Source organism: Nomascus leucogenys, chromosome 3, assembly GCF_006542625.1.
Source record: "Nomascus leucogenys isolate Asia chromosome 3, Asia_NLE_v1, whole genome shotgun sequence".
NCBI lineage: Eukaryota > Metazoa > Chordata > Mammalia > Primates > Hylobatidae > Nomascus > Nomascus leucogenys.
In genome coordinates this window covers 94,776,878-94,789,632 of record NC_044383.1, presented here as the reverse complement: position 1 = coordinate 94,789,632, position 12,755 = coordinate 94,776,878, and the positions used below count along the sequence as shown (strand labels likewise).

General features: G+C 41.6%; 1 protein-coding gene across 1 annotated transcript in view; it reads right to left on the bottom strand.

The window, feature by feature from the left end:
* Positions 1–12,755, bottom strand: part of AFG1L (AFG1 like ATPase) — a 234,226-nt gene that overhangs the window by 125,819 nt on the left and 95,652 nt on the right. The gene's annotated exons all lie outside the window — the stretch shown is intronic.

Sequence of the window (12,755 nt, the reverse complement as noted above, 5' to 3'; positions counted from 1 at the left end):
CAGTCAGCAGAGTAAACAGACAACCCACACACTGGGAGAAAGTCTTCACAATTTATACATCTGACAAAGGACTGATACCCAGAATCTACAAGGAACTCAACCAAGTTGGCAAGAAAAAAAAAATAATCCCATCAAAAAGTAGGCTAAGGACATGAATAGACAATTCTCAAGAGAAGACACACAAATGGCCAATAAACATATGAAAAAATGCTCAACATCACTAATGATCAGGGAAATGCAAATCAAAACCACAATGCAATACCACCTTACTCCTGCAAGAATGGCCATAATCAAAAAATCAAAAAATAATAGATGTTGGTGTGGATGCGGTAGAAAAGGAACACTTCTACACTGCTGGTGGGAATGTAAACTAGTACAATCACTACTGTGAAGATTCCTTAAAGAATTAACAGTAGAAATTCCATCTGATCCAGCAATCCCACTCTTGGATATCTACCTCCCACTCTTGGGTATCTACCCAGAGGAAAAGAGGTCATTATACAAAAAAGATACCTGCACAGGCATGTTTATAGCAGCACAATTCACAATTGTAAAAATACGGAACGAGCCCAAATGCCCATCAATCAACAAATGGATAAAGAAATTGTGGTGTAATGAGGGTTCCTAGATAGCCGAATAGGAACAGCTCCAGTCTACAGCTCCCAGCATGAGCGACGCAGACGATGGGTGATTCCTGCATTTCCAACTGAGCTTTGAAGAGAGCAGTGGTTCTCCCAGTACGGAGTTTGAGATCTGAGAAAGGACAGACTGCCTCCTAAAGTGGGTCCCTGACCCACGAGCAGCCTAACTGGGAGGCACCCCCCAGTAGGGGCAGACTGACACCTCACACAGTGGGTACCCCTCTGAGACGAAGCTTCCAGAGGAACGATCATGCAGCAACATTTGCTGTTCAGCAATATTCGCTGTTCTGCAGCCTCCACTGCTGACACCCAGGCAAACAGGGTCTGGAGTGGACCTCCAGCAAACTCCAACAGACCTGCAGCTGAGAGTCCTGACTGTTAGAAGGAAAACTAACAAACAGAAAGGACATCCACACCAAAACCCCATCTGTATGTCACCATCATCAAAGACCAAAGGTAGATAAAACCACAAAGATGGGGAAATAACAGAGCAGAAAAGCTAAAAATTCTAAAAATCAGAGCACCTCTCCCCCTCCAAAGGAACACAGCTCCTTGCCAGCAACAGAATAAAGCTGGATGGAGAATGACTTTGATGAGTTGAGAGAAGAAGGCTTCAGACGATCAAACTTCTCTGAGCTAAAGGAGGAAGTTCGAACCGAATGCAAAGAAGCTAAAAACCTTGAAAAAAGATTAGACGAATGGCTAACTAGAATAACCAGTGTAAAGAAGTCCTAAAATGACCTGATGGAGCTGAAAACCATGGCACGAGACCTACGTGATGAATGCATAAGCTTCAGTAGCCGATTCGATCAACTGGAAGAAAGGATACCAGTGATGAAGATCGAATGAATGAAATGAAGCGAGAAGAGAAGTTTAGAGAAAAAAAGTAAAAAGAAACGAACAAAGCCTCCAAGAAATATGGGACTATGTGAAAAGACCAAATCTACGTGTGATTGGTGTACCTGAAAGTGAAAGGGAGAATGGAATCAAGTTGGAAAACACTCTTCAGGATATTATCCAGGAGAACTTCCCCAACCTAGCGAGGCAGGCCAACATCCAAATTCAGGAAATACAGAGAACGCCACAAAGATACTCCTCGAGAAGAACAACTCCAAGACACGTAATTGTCAGACTCACCAAAGTTGAAATGAAGGAAAAAATGTTAAGGGCAGCCAGAGAGAAAGGTCGGGTTACCCACAAAGGGAAGCCCATCAGACTAACAGTGGATCTCTTGGCAGAAATTCTTTTTTTTTTTCTTTTTTTTTTTTTATTATACTTTAGGGTTTTAGGGTACATGTGCACAATGTGCAGGTTTGTTACATATGTATCCATGTGCCATGTTGATTTCCTGCACCCATTAACTCGTCATTTAGCATTAGGTGTATCTCCTAATGCTGTCCCTCCCCCTCCCCCCACCCCACAACAGTCCCCGGAGTGTGATGTTCCCCTTCCTGTGTCCATGAGTTCTCATTGTTCAATTCCCACCTATGAGTGAGAACATGCGGTGTTTGGTTTTTTGTCCTTGCGATAGTTTACTGAGAATGATGTTTTCCAGTTTCATCCATGTCCCTACAAAGGACACGAACTCATCATTTTTTATGGCTGCATAGTATTCCATGGTGTATATGTGCCACATTTTCTTAATCCAGTCTATCGTTGTTGGACATTTGGGTTGGTTCCAACTCTTTGCTATTGTGAATAGTGCCGCAATAAACATACGTGTGCATGTGTCTTTATAGCAGCATGATTTATAGTCCTTTGGGTATATACCCAGTAATGGGATGGCTGGGTCAAATGGTATTTCTAGTTCGAGATCCCTGAGGAATCGCCACACTGACTTCCACAATGGTTGAACTAGTTTACAGTCCCACCAACAGTGTAAAAGTGTTCCTATTTCTCCACATCCTCTCCAGCACCTGTTGTTTCCTGATTTTTTAATGATGGCCATTCTAACTGGTGTGAGATGGTATCTCACTGTGGTTTTGATTTGCATTTCTCTGATGGCCAGTGATGATGAGCATTTCTTCATGTGTTTTCTGGCTGCATAAATGTCTTCTTTTGAGAAGTGTCTGTTCATGTCCTCTGCCCACTTTTTGATGGGGTTGTTTGTTTTTTTCTTGTAAATTTGTTTGAGTTCATTATAGATTCTGGATATTAGCCCTTTGTCAGACGAGTAGGTTGCAAAAATTTTCTCCCATTCTGTAGGTTGCCTGTTCATTCTGATGATAGTTTCTTTTGCTGTGCAGAAGCTCTTTAGTTTAATTAGATCCCATTTGTCAATTTTGGCTTTTGTTGCCATTGCTTTTGGTGTTTTAGACATGAAGTCCTTGCCCACGCCTATGTCCTGAATGGTATTGCCTAGGTTTTCTTGTAGGATTTTAATGGTTTTAGGTCTAACATATAAGTCTTTAATCCATCTTGAATTAATTTTTGTATAAGGTGTAAGGAAGGGATCCAGTTGCAGCTTTCTACATATGGCTAGCCAGTTTTCCCAGCACCATTTATTAAATAGGGAATCCTTTCCCCATTTCTTGTTTTTGTCAGGTTTGTCAAAGATCAGATAGTTGTAGCTATGCGGCATCATTTCTGAGGGCTCTGTTCTGTTCCATTGATCTATGTCTCTGTTGTGGTACCAGTACCATGCTGTTTTGGTTACTGTAGCCTTGTAGTATAGTTTAAAGTCAGGTAGCGTGATGCCTCCAGCTTTGTTCTTTTGGCTTAGGATTGACTTGGCGATGCGGGCTCTTTTTTGGTTCCATATGAACTTTAAAGTAGTTTTTTTCCAATTCTGTGAAGAAAGTCATTGGTAGCTTGATGGGGATGGCATTGAATCTATAAATTACCTTGGGCAGTATGGCCATTTTCACGATATTGATTCTTCCAACCCATGAGCATGGAATGTTCTTCCATTTGTTTGTATCCTCTTTTATTTCATTGAGCAGTGGTTTGTAGTTCTCCTTGAAGAGGTCCTTCACATCCCTTGTAAGTTGGATTCCTAGGTATTTGATTCTCTTTGAAGCAATTGTGAATGGGAGTTCACTCATGATTTGGCTCTCTGTTTGTCTGTTATTGGTGTACAAGAATGCTTGTGATTTTTGTACATTAATTTTGTATCCTGAGACTTCGCTGAAGTTGCTAATCAGCTTAAGGAGATTTTGGGCTGAGACAATGGGGTTTTCTAGATATACAATCATGTCATCTGCAAACAGGGACAATTTGATTTCCTCTTTTCCTAATTGAATACCTTTTATTTCCTTCTCCTGCCTGATTGCTCTGGCCAGAACTTCCAGCACTATGTTGAACAGGAGCGGTGAGAGAGGGCATCCCTGTCTTGTGCCAGTTTTCAGAGGGAATGCTTCCAGTTTTTGCCCATTCAGTATGATATTGGCTGTGGGTTTGTCATAGATAGCTCTTATTATTTTGAGATACGTCCCATCAATACCTAATTTATTGAGAGTTTTTAGCATGAAGGGTTGTTGAATTTTGTCAAAGGCCTTTTCTGCATCTATTGAGATAATCATGTGGTTTTTGTCTTTGGTTCTGTTTATATGTTGGATTACATTTATTGATTTGCGTATGTTGAACCAGCCTTGCATCCCAGGGATGAAGCCCACTTGATCATGGTGGATAAGCTTTTTGATGTGCTGCTGGATTCGGTTTGCCAGTATTTTATTGAGGATTTTTGCATCAATGTTCATCAAGGATATTGGTCTGAAATTCTCTTTTTTGGTTATGTCTCTGCCAGGTTTTGGTATCAGGACGATGCTGGCTTCATAAAATGTGTTAGGGAGGATTCCCTCTTTTTCTATCGATTGGAATAGTTTCAGAAGGAATGGTACCAGTTCCTCCTTGTACCTCTGGTAGAATTCGGCTGTGAATCCATCAGGTCCTGGACTCTTTTTGGTTGGTAAGCTATTGATTATTGCCACAATTTCAGAACCTGTTATTGGTCTATTCAGAGATTCAACTTCTTCCTGGTTTAGTCTTGGGAGGGTGTATTTGTCGAGGAATTTATCCATTTCTTCTAGATTTTCTAGTTTATTTGCATAGAGGTGTTTGTAGTATTCTCTGATGGTAGATTGTATTTCTGTGGGATCGGTGGTGATATCCCCTTTTTCATTTTTTATTGCATCTATTTGATTCTTCTCTCTTTTCTTCTTTATTAGTCTTGCTAGGGGTCCATCAATTTTGTTGATCTTTTCAAAAAACCAGCTCCTGGATTCATTAATTTTTTGAAGGGTTTTTTGTGTCTCTATTTCCTTCAGTTCTGCTCTGATTTTAGTTATTTCTAGCCTTCTGCTAGCTTTTGAATGTGTTTGCTCTTGCTTTTCTAGTTCTTTTAATTGTGATGTTAGGGAGTCAATTTTGGATCTTTCCTGCTTTCTCTTGTGGGCATTTAGTGCTATAAATTTCCCTCTACACACTGCTTTGAATGTGTCCCAGAGATTCTGGTATGTTGTGTCTTTGTTCTCGTTGGTTTCAAAGAACATCTTTATTTCTGCCTTCATTTCATTATGTACCCAATAGTCATTCAGGAGCAGGTTGTTCAGTTTCCATGTAGTAGAGCGGTTTTGAGTGAGTTTCTTAATCCTGAGTTCTAGTTTGATTGCACTGTGGTCTGAGAGACAGTTTGTTATAATTTCTGTTCTTTTACATTTGCTGAGGAGAGCTTTACTTCCAACTATGTGGTCAATTTTGGAATAGGTGTGGTGTGGTGCTGAAAAAAATGTATATTCTGTTGACTTGGGGTGGAGAGTTCTGTAGATGTCTATTAGGTCCACTTTATGTAGAGCTGAGTTCAATTCCTGGATATCCTTGTTAACTTTCTGTCTCGTTGATCTGTCTAATGCTGACAGTGGGGTGTTAAAATCTCCCATTATTATTGTGTGGGAGTTTAAGTCCCTTAGTAGGTCACTCAGGACTTGCTTTATGAATCTGGGTGCTCCTGTGTTGGGTGCATATATATTTAGGAGAGTTAGCTCTTCTTGATGAATTGATCCCTTTACCATTATGTAATGGCCTTCTTTGTCTCTTTTGATCTTTGTTGGTTTAAAGTCTATTTTATCAGAGACTAGGATTGCAACCCCTGCCTTTTTTTGTTTTCCAGTTGCTTGATAGATCTTCCTCCATCCCTTTATTTTGAGTCTATGTGTGTCTCTGCATGTGAGATGGGTTTCCTGAATACAGCACACTGATGGGTCCTGACTCCTTATCCAGTTTGCCAGTCTGTGTCTTTTGATTGGAGCATTTAGCCCATTTACATTTAACGTTAATATTGTTATGTGTGAATCTGATCCTGTCATTATGATGTTAGTTGGTTATTTTGCTCGTTAGTTGCTATAGTTTCTTCCTAGTCTCGATGGTCTTTACAATTTGGCATGTTTTTGCAGTGGCTGGTACCGGTTGTTCCTTTCCATGTTTAGTGCTTCCTTCAGGAGCTCTTTTAGGGCAGGCCTGGTGGTGACAAAATCACTCAGCGTTTGCTTGTCTGTAAAGTGTTTTATTTCTCCTTCACTTATGAAGCTTAGTTTGGCGGGATAGGAGATTCTGGGTTGAAAATTCTTTTCTTTAAGAATGTTGAATATCGGCCCCCACTCTCTTCTGGCTTGTAGAGTTTCTGCTGAGAGATCAGCTGTTAGTCTGATGGGCTTCCCTTTGTGGGTAACCCGACCTTTCTCTCTGGCTGCCCTTAACATTTTTTCTTTCATTTCAACTTTGGTGAATCTGACAATAATGTGTCTTGGAGTTGCCCTTCTCGAGGAGTATCTTTGTGGCGTTCTCTGTATTTCCTGAATCTGAATGCTGGCCTGCCTTGCTAGATTGGGGAAGTTCTCCTGGATAATATCTTGCAGAGTGTTTTCCAACTTGGTTCCATTCTCCCCATCATTTTCAGGTACACCAATCAGACGTAGGTTTGGTCTTTTCACATAGTCCCAAATTTCTTGGAGGCTTTGTTCATTTCTTTTTATCCTTTTTTCTCTAAACTTCCCTTCTCTCTTCATTTCATTCATTTCATCTTCCATCAGCGATACCCTTTCTTCCAGTTGATCGCATCTGCTACTGAGGCTTCTGCAATCTTCACGTAGTTCTCGAAACTTGGCTTTCAGCTCCATCGGCTCCTTGAAGCCCTTCTCTCCATTGGTTATTCTAGTTATCCATTCTTCTAATTTTTTTTCAAAGTTTTTAACTTCTTTGCTGTTGTTTTGAATTTCCTCTCGTAGCTCAGAGTAGTTTGATCGTCTGAAGCCTTCTTCTCTCAACTCATCAAAGTCATCCTCCATCCAGCTTTGTTCCGTTGCTGGTGAGGAACTGCGTTCCTTTGGAGGAGGAGAGGTGCTCTGTTTTTTAGAGTTTCCAGTTTTTTGGTCTGTTTTTTCCCCATCTTTGTGGTTTTATCTACTTTTTGTCTTTGATGATGGTGATGTACAGATGGGTTTTTGGTGTGGATGTCCTTTCTGTTTGTTAGTTTTCCTTCTACCAGACAGGACCCTCAGCTGCAGGTCTGTTGGAGTTTACTAGAGGTGCACTCCAGACCCTGTTTGGCTGGGTGTCAGCAGCGGTGGCTGCAGAACAGCAGATTTTCGTGAGACCACAAATTCAGCTGTCTGATAGTTCCTCTGAAAGTTTTGTCTCAGAGAAGTACCGGGTTGAATGAGGTGTCAGTCTGTCCCTACTGGGGGGTGCCTCCCAGTTAGGCTGCTCAGGGGTGAGGGACCCACTTTAGGAGGCAGTCTGACTGTTCTCAGATCTCCAGCTGCGTGCTGGGAGAACCACTACTCTCTTCAAAGCTGTCAGTCAGACAGGGACATTTAAGTCTGTGGAAGTTCTTGCAGAGTTTTTGTTTGTCTGTGCCCTGCCCCCAGAGGTGGAGCCTACAGAGGCAGGAGGCCTCCTTGAGCTGTGGTGGGCTCCACCCAGTTCGAGCTTCCTGGCTGCTTTGTTTACCTAAGCAAGCCTGGGCAATGGCGGGTGCCCCTCCCCCAGCCTCGCTGCCACCTCGCAGCTTGATCTCAGACTGCTGTGCTAGCAATTAGCGAGACTCCGTGGGCATAGGACCCTCCGAGCCAGGTGCGGGACACAATCTCCTAGTGTGCCGTTTTCCAGGCCCGTTGGAAAAGCGCAGTTAGGGTGGGACTGACCCGATATTCCAGGTGCCGTCTGCTTCCCCTTTCTTTGACTAGGAAAGGGAACTCCCTGACCCCTTGCGCTTCCCGAGTGAGTCAATGCCTCGCCCTGCTTCGGCTCGCGCACAGTGCGCTTCACCGACTGTCCTGTACCCACTGTTAGGCACTCCCTAGTGAGATGAAACCAGTACCTCAAGCAGAAATGCAGAAATCACCGGTCTTCTGTGTCGCTGGGGCTGGGAGCTGGAGACCGGAGCTGTTCCTATTCGGCCATCTTGGCTCCACCCCCCTCTTGGCAGAAATTCTACAAGCCAGCCGGGCGAGGTGGCTCAAGCCTGTAATCCCAGCACTTTGGGAGGCTGAGGCGGGCGGATCACGAGGTCAGGAGATCGAGACCATCCTGGCTAACACAGTGAAACCCTGTCTCTACTAAAAAAAACACAAAAAATTAGCCGGGCGTGTTGGCGGGCGCCTGTATTCCCAGCTACTTGGGAGGCTGAGGCAGGAGAATGGCGTGAACCCAGGAGGTGAAGCTTGCAGTGAGCCGAGATTGCGCCACTGCACTCCAGCCTGGGTGACAGAGCGAGACTCCGTCTCAAAAAAAAGAAAAAAGAAAAAAAAAAAAAAAGAAATTCTATAAGCCAGAAGAGAGTGGGAGCCAATATTCAACACTCTTAAAGGAAAGAATTTTCAACCCAGAATTTCATATCCAGCCAAACTAAGCTTCATATGTGAAGGAGAAATAAAATCCTTTACAGAAAAGCAAATGCTGAAAGATTTTGTTACCACCAGGCCTGCCCTACAAGAGCTCCTGAAGGAAGCACTAAACATGGAAAGGAACACCTGGTACCAGCCACTTCAAAAGCATGCCAAATTGTAAAGATCATCAATGCTAGGAAGAAACTGCATCAACTAACGAGCAAAATAACCAGCTAACATCATAACGACAGGATCAAATTCACACATAACAATATCAACCTTAAATGTAAATGGGCTAAATGCTCCCATTAAAAGACACAGACTGGCAAATTGGATAGTCAAGACCCATCAGTGTGCTGTATTCAGGAGACCCATCTCACGTGCAGAGACACACATGGGCTCAAAATAAAGGGATGGAGGAAGATCTACTAAGCAAATGGAAAACAAAAAAAAGCAGGGGTTGCAATCCTAGTCTCTGATAAAACAGACTTTAAACCAACAAAGATCAAAAGAGACGAAGAAGGCCACTACATAATGGTAAAGGGATCAACTCAACAAGAAGAGCTAACTATCTTAAATATATATGCACCAAATACAGGAGCACCCAGATTCATAAAGCAAGTCCTTAGAGACCTACAAAGAGACTTAGACTCCCACACAATAATAATGGGAGACTTTTACACCGCACTATCAACATTAGACAGATCAACGACAGAGAAAGTTAACAAGGATATCCAGGAATTGAACTCAGCTCTGCACCAAGTGGACCTAATAGACATCTACAGAACTCTCCACTCCCAAACAACAGAATATACATTTTTCTCAGCACCATGTCACACTTATTCCAAAATTGACCACATAGTTGGAAGTAAAGCACTCCTCAGCAAATGTAAAAGAACAGAAATTATAACAAACTCTCAGACCACAGTGCAATCAAACTAGAACTCAGGATTAAGAAACTCACTCAAAACCGCTCAACTACATGGAAACTGAACAACCTGCTCCTGAGTGAACTACTGGGTACATAACGAAATGAAGGCAGAAGTAAAGATGTTCTTTGAAACCAATGAGAACAAAGACACCACATACCAGAATCTCTAGGACACATTTAAAACAGTGTGTAGAGGGAAATTTATAGCACTAAATGCCCACAAGAGAAACCAGGAAAGATCTAAAATTGACACCCTAACATCACAGTTAAAAGAACTAGAGAAGCAAGAGCAAACACATTCAAAAGCTAGCAGAAGGCAAGAAATAACTAAGATCAGAGAAGAACTGAAGGAGATAGAGACACAGAAAACCCTTCAAAAAATCAATGAATCCAGGAGCTGCTTTTTTGAAAAGATCAACAAAATTGATAGACCACTAGCAAGACTAATAAAGAAGAAAAGAGAGAAGAATCAAATAGACGTAATAAAAAATGATAAAGGGGATATCACCACCGATCCCACAGAAATACAAACTACCATCAGAGAATACTATACACACCTCTACACAAACTAGAAAATCTAGAAGAAGTGAATAAATTCCTGGACACATACACCCTCCCAAGACTAAACCAGGAAGAAGTTGAATCCCCGAATAGACCAATAACAGGTTCTGAAATTGAGGCAATAATTAATAGCCTACCAACCAAAAAAAGTCCAGAACCAGATAGATTCACAGCCGAATTCTACTAGAGGTACAACGAGGAGCTGGTACCATTCCTTCAGGCCAACATCATCCTGATACTAAAGCCTGGCAGAGACACAACAAAAAAAGAGAATTTTAGACCAATATCCCTTATGAACATCGATGCAAAAATCCTCAATAAAATACTGGCAAACCGAATCCAGCAGCACATCAAAAAGCTTATCCACCATGATCAACTGGGCTTCATCCCTGGGATGCAAGGCTGGTTCAACATACGCAAATCAATAAACGTAATCCAGCACATAAACAGAACCAAAGACAAAAACCGCATGATTATCTCAATAGATGCAGAAAAGGTCTTTGACAAAATTCAACAGCCCTTCATGCTAAAAACTCTCAATAAATTAGGTATTGATGGGACATATCTTGAAATAATAAGAGCTATTTATGACAAACCCACAGCCAATATCATACTGAATAGGCAAAAACTGGAAGCATTCCCTTTGAAAACTGGCACAAGACAGGGATGCCCTCTCTCACCACTTCTATTCAACATAGTGTTGGAAGTTCTGGCCAGGGCAATCAGGCAAGAGAAAGAAATAAAGGATATTCAATTAGGAAAAGAGGAAGTCAAATTGCCCGTTTGCAGATGACAAGATTGTATATTTAGAAAACCCCATCGTCTCAGCCCAAAATCTCCTTAAGCTGATTAGCAACTTCAGCAAAGTCTCAGGGTACAAAATCAATGTGCAAAAATCACAAGCATTCCTATACACCAATAACAGACAAACAGAGAGCCAAATCATGAGTGAACTCCCATTCACAACTGCTTCAAAGAGAATAAAATACCTAGGAATCCAACTTACAAGAGATGTGAAGGACCTCTTCAAGGAGAACTACAAACCACTGCTCAACGAAATAAAAGAGGATACAAACAAATGTAAGAACACTCCATGCTCACGGGTAGGAAGAATCAATATCATGAAAATGGCCATACTACCCAGGGTAATTTATAGATTCAATGCCATCCCCATCAAGTTACCAATGACTTTCTTCACAGAATTGGAAAAAACTACTTTAAAGTTCATATGGAACCAAAAAAGAGCCTGCATTGCCAAGACAATCCTAAGCCAAAAGAGTAAAGCAGGAGGCATCACGCTACCTGACTTCAAACTATACTACAAGGCTACAGTAACCAAACCAGCATGGTACTGGTACCAAAACAGAGATATAGACCAATGGAACAGAACAGAGCCCTCAGAAATAATACCACACATCTACAACCTTCTGATCTTTGACAAACCTGACAAAAACAAGAAATGGGGAAAGGATTCCCTATTTAATAAATGGTGCTGGGAAAACTGGCTAGCCATAGGTAGAAAGCTGAAACTGGATCCCTTCCTTATACCTTATACAAAAATTAATTCAAGATGGATTAAAGACTTAAATGTTAGACCTAAAACCATCCTCCCGCCTTGGACTCCCAAAGTGTTGAGATTACAGGCATAAGCCACTGCACCTGACCCTAATTTTCTCTTTATAAAATGCTCCATAAAATTTGATTGCAAAAATACCACCATCCATATACTTACATATTTATTTTCAGTAAGGTCAAACACTAATGATGTAGTTTTTCGCACCAGAGATTCTTTATATAATAGAAGTCAATGGACTTAAACATCATGACTACAGTCTTCAACAAGAGAACAAAACTTAGACATTTCTGGGAATCCTTTGTGTGTGAAGAAGACCCAAAATCCATGTACAAACTAATGGCAGTGACCAGAATCCTCCTGTTAACTTTTAAAACTACCTATTTCATTATGAAGCATGAGCGACTGAGGCTCAGCCAACAATAGCTTCCACTTTGCCTCTAGATTGTCTTTGGAGTCTAAAGGCCTTACTACCAGATGCGGTGTTTGTGTGAGTGGATGGAATTATTCAACTCATTTCTTTAAAGAGTTCATTTAAGTTCATTGTGGTCTTTTGCTTTTCTTAAACTAAAAAAAAAAAAAAAAAACATTCTAGCTGCTAGAGGATGTGAGACATTGTGGTTTTTGAACTACAGAAAAATTGTATGAATGAACTGGCGCAGTCTATAGCATCTTTCTCTGACTTCTCCTTTGTGATAATAGCACACATTTGTCAACTATAAAATTAGATAGGGCTTGCTGTCAAAAATTTTTTAATCTATGACTTGTCCCTTGATACAAGGAAGAAAAAAAAACTTAAAAATCATTTAATCAATTCCTTCATGTTGAAAATATTTCTTTTTGATATCATAAATGATTATAGCTGAAGCTAACGGTTGTTGAACTGATCTTAGAATCAAAACTGTCTTCCACAAGCCACCATACAATACTTGATTTATCTACAACCTAATCCCTAGAAGACAAACTTCAGCACTATGGCCCAGAAGTAAGGGACACAGGCCTAGTGCTGCCAGAAACCAACAAGGGAAAGGCTGAGCCCTGCACAAGCATCCGCTAGTGGGGCCCACAGCCCAGGTGTATGTGCAGGGCATGCAGAGGGGACAACTGCCTGTTTTCTCCACTCACCATGGCCTACCCACTGGCAGTCACACAGGCCTGCCTCAGCATCTGAGACCATGGTGTGGCCACAGCCTCCACCACCTTGGGAAGCCACCCTGGGAAGCTGA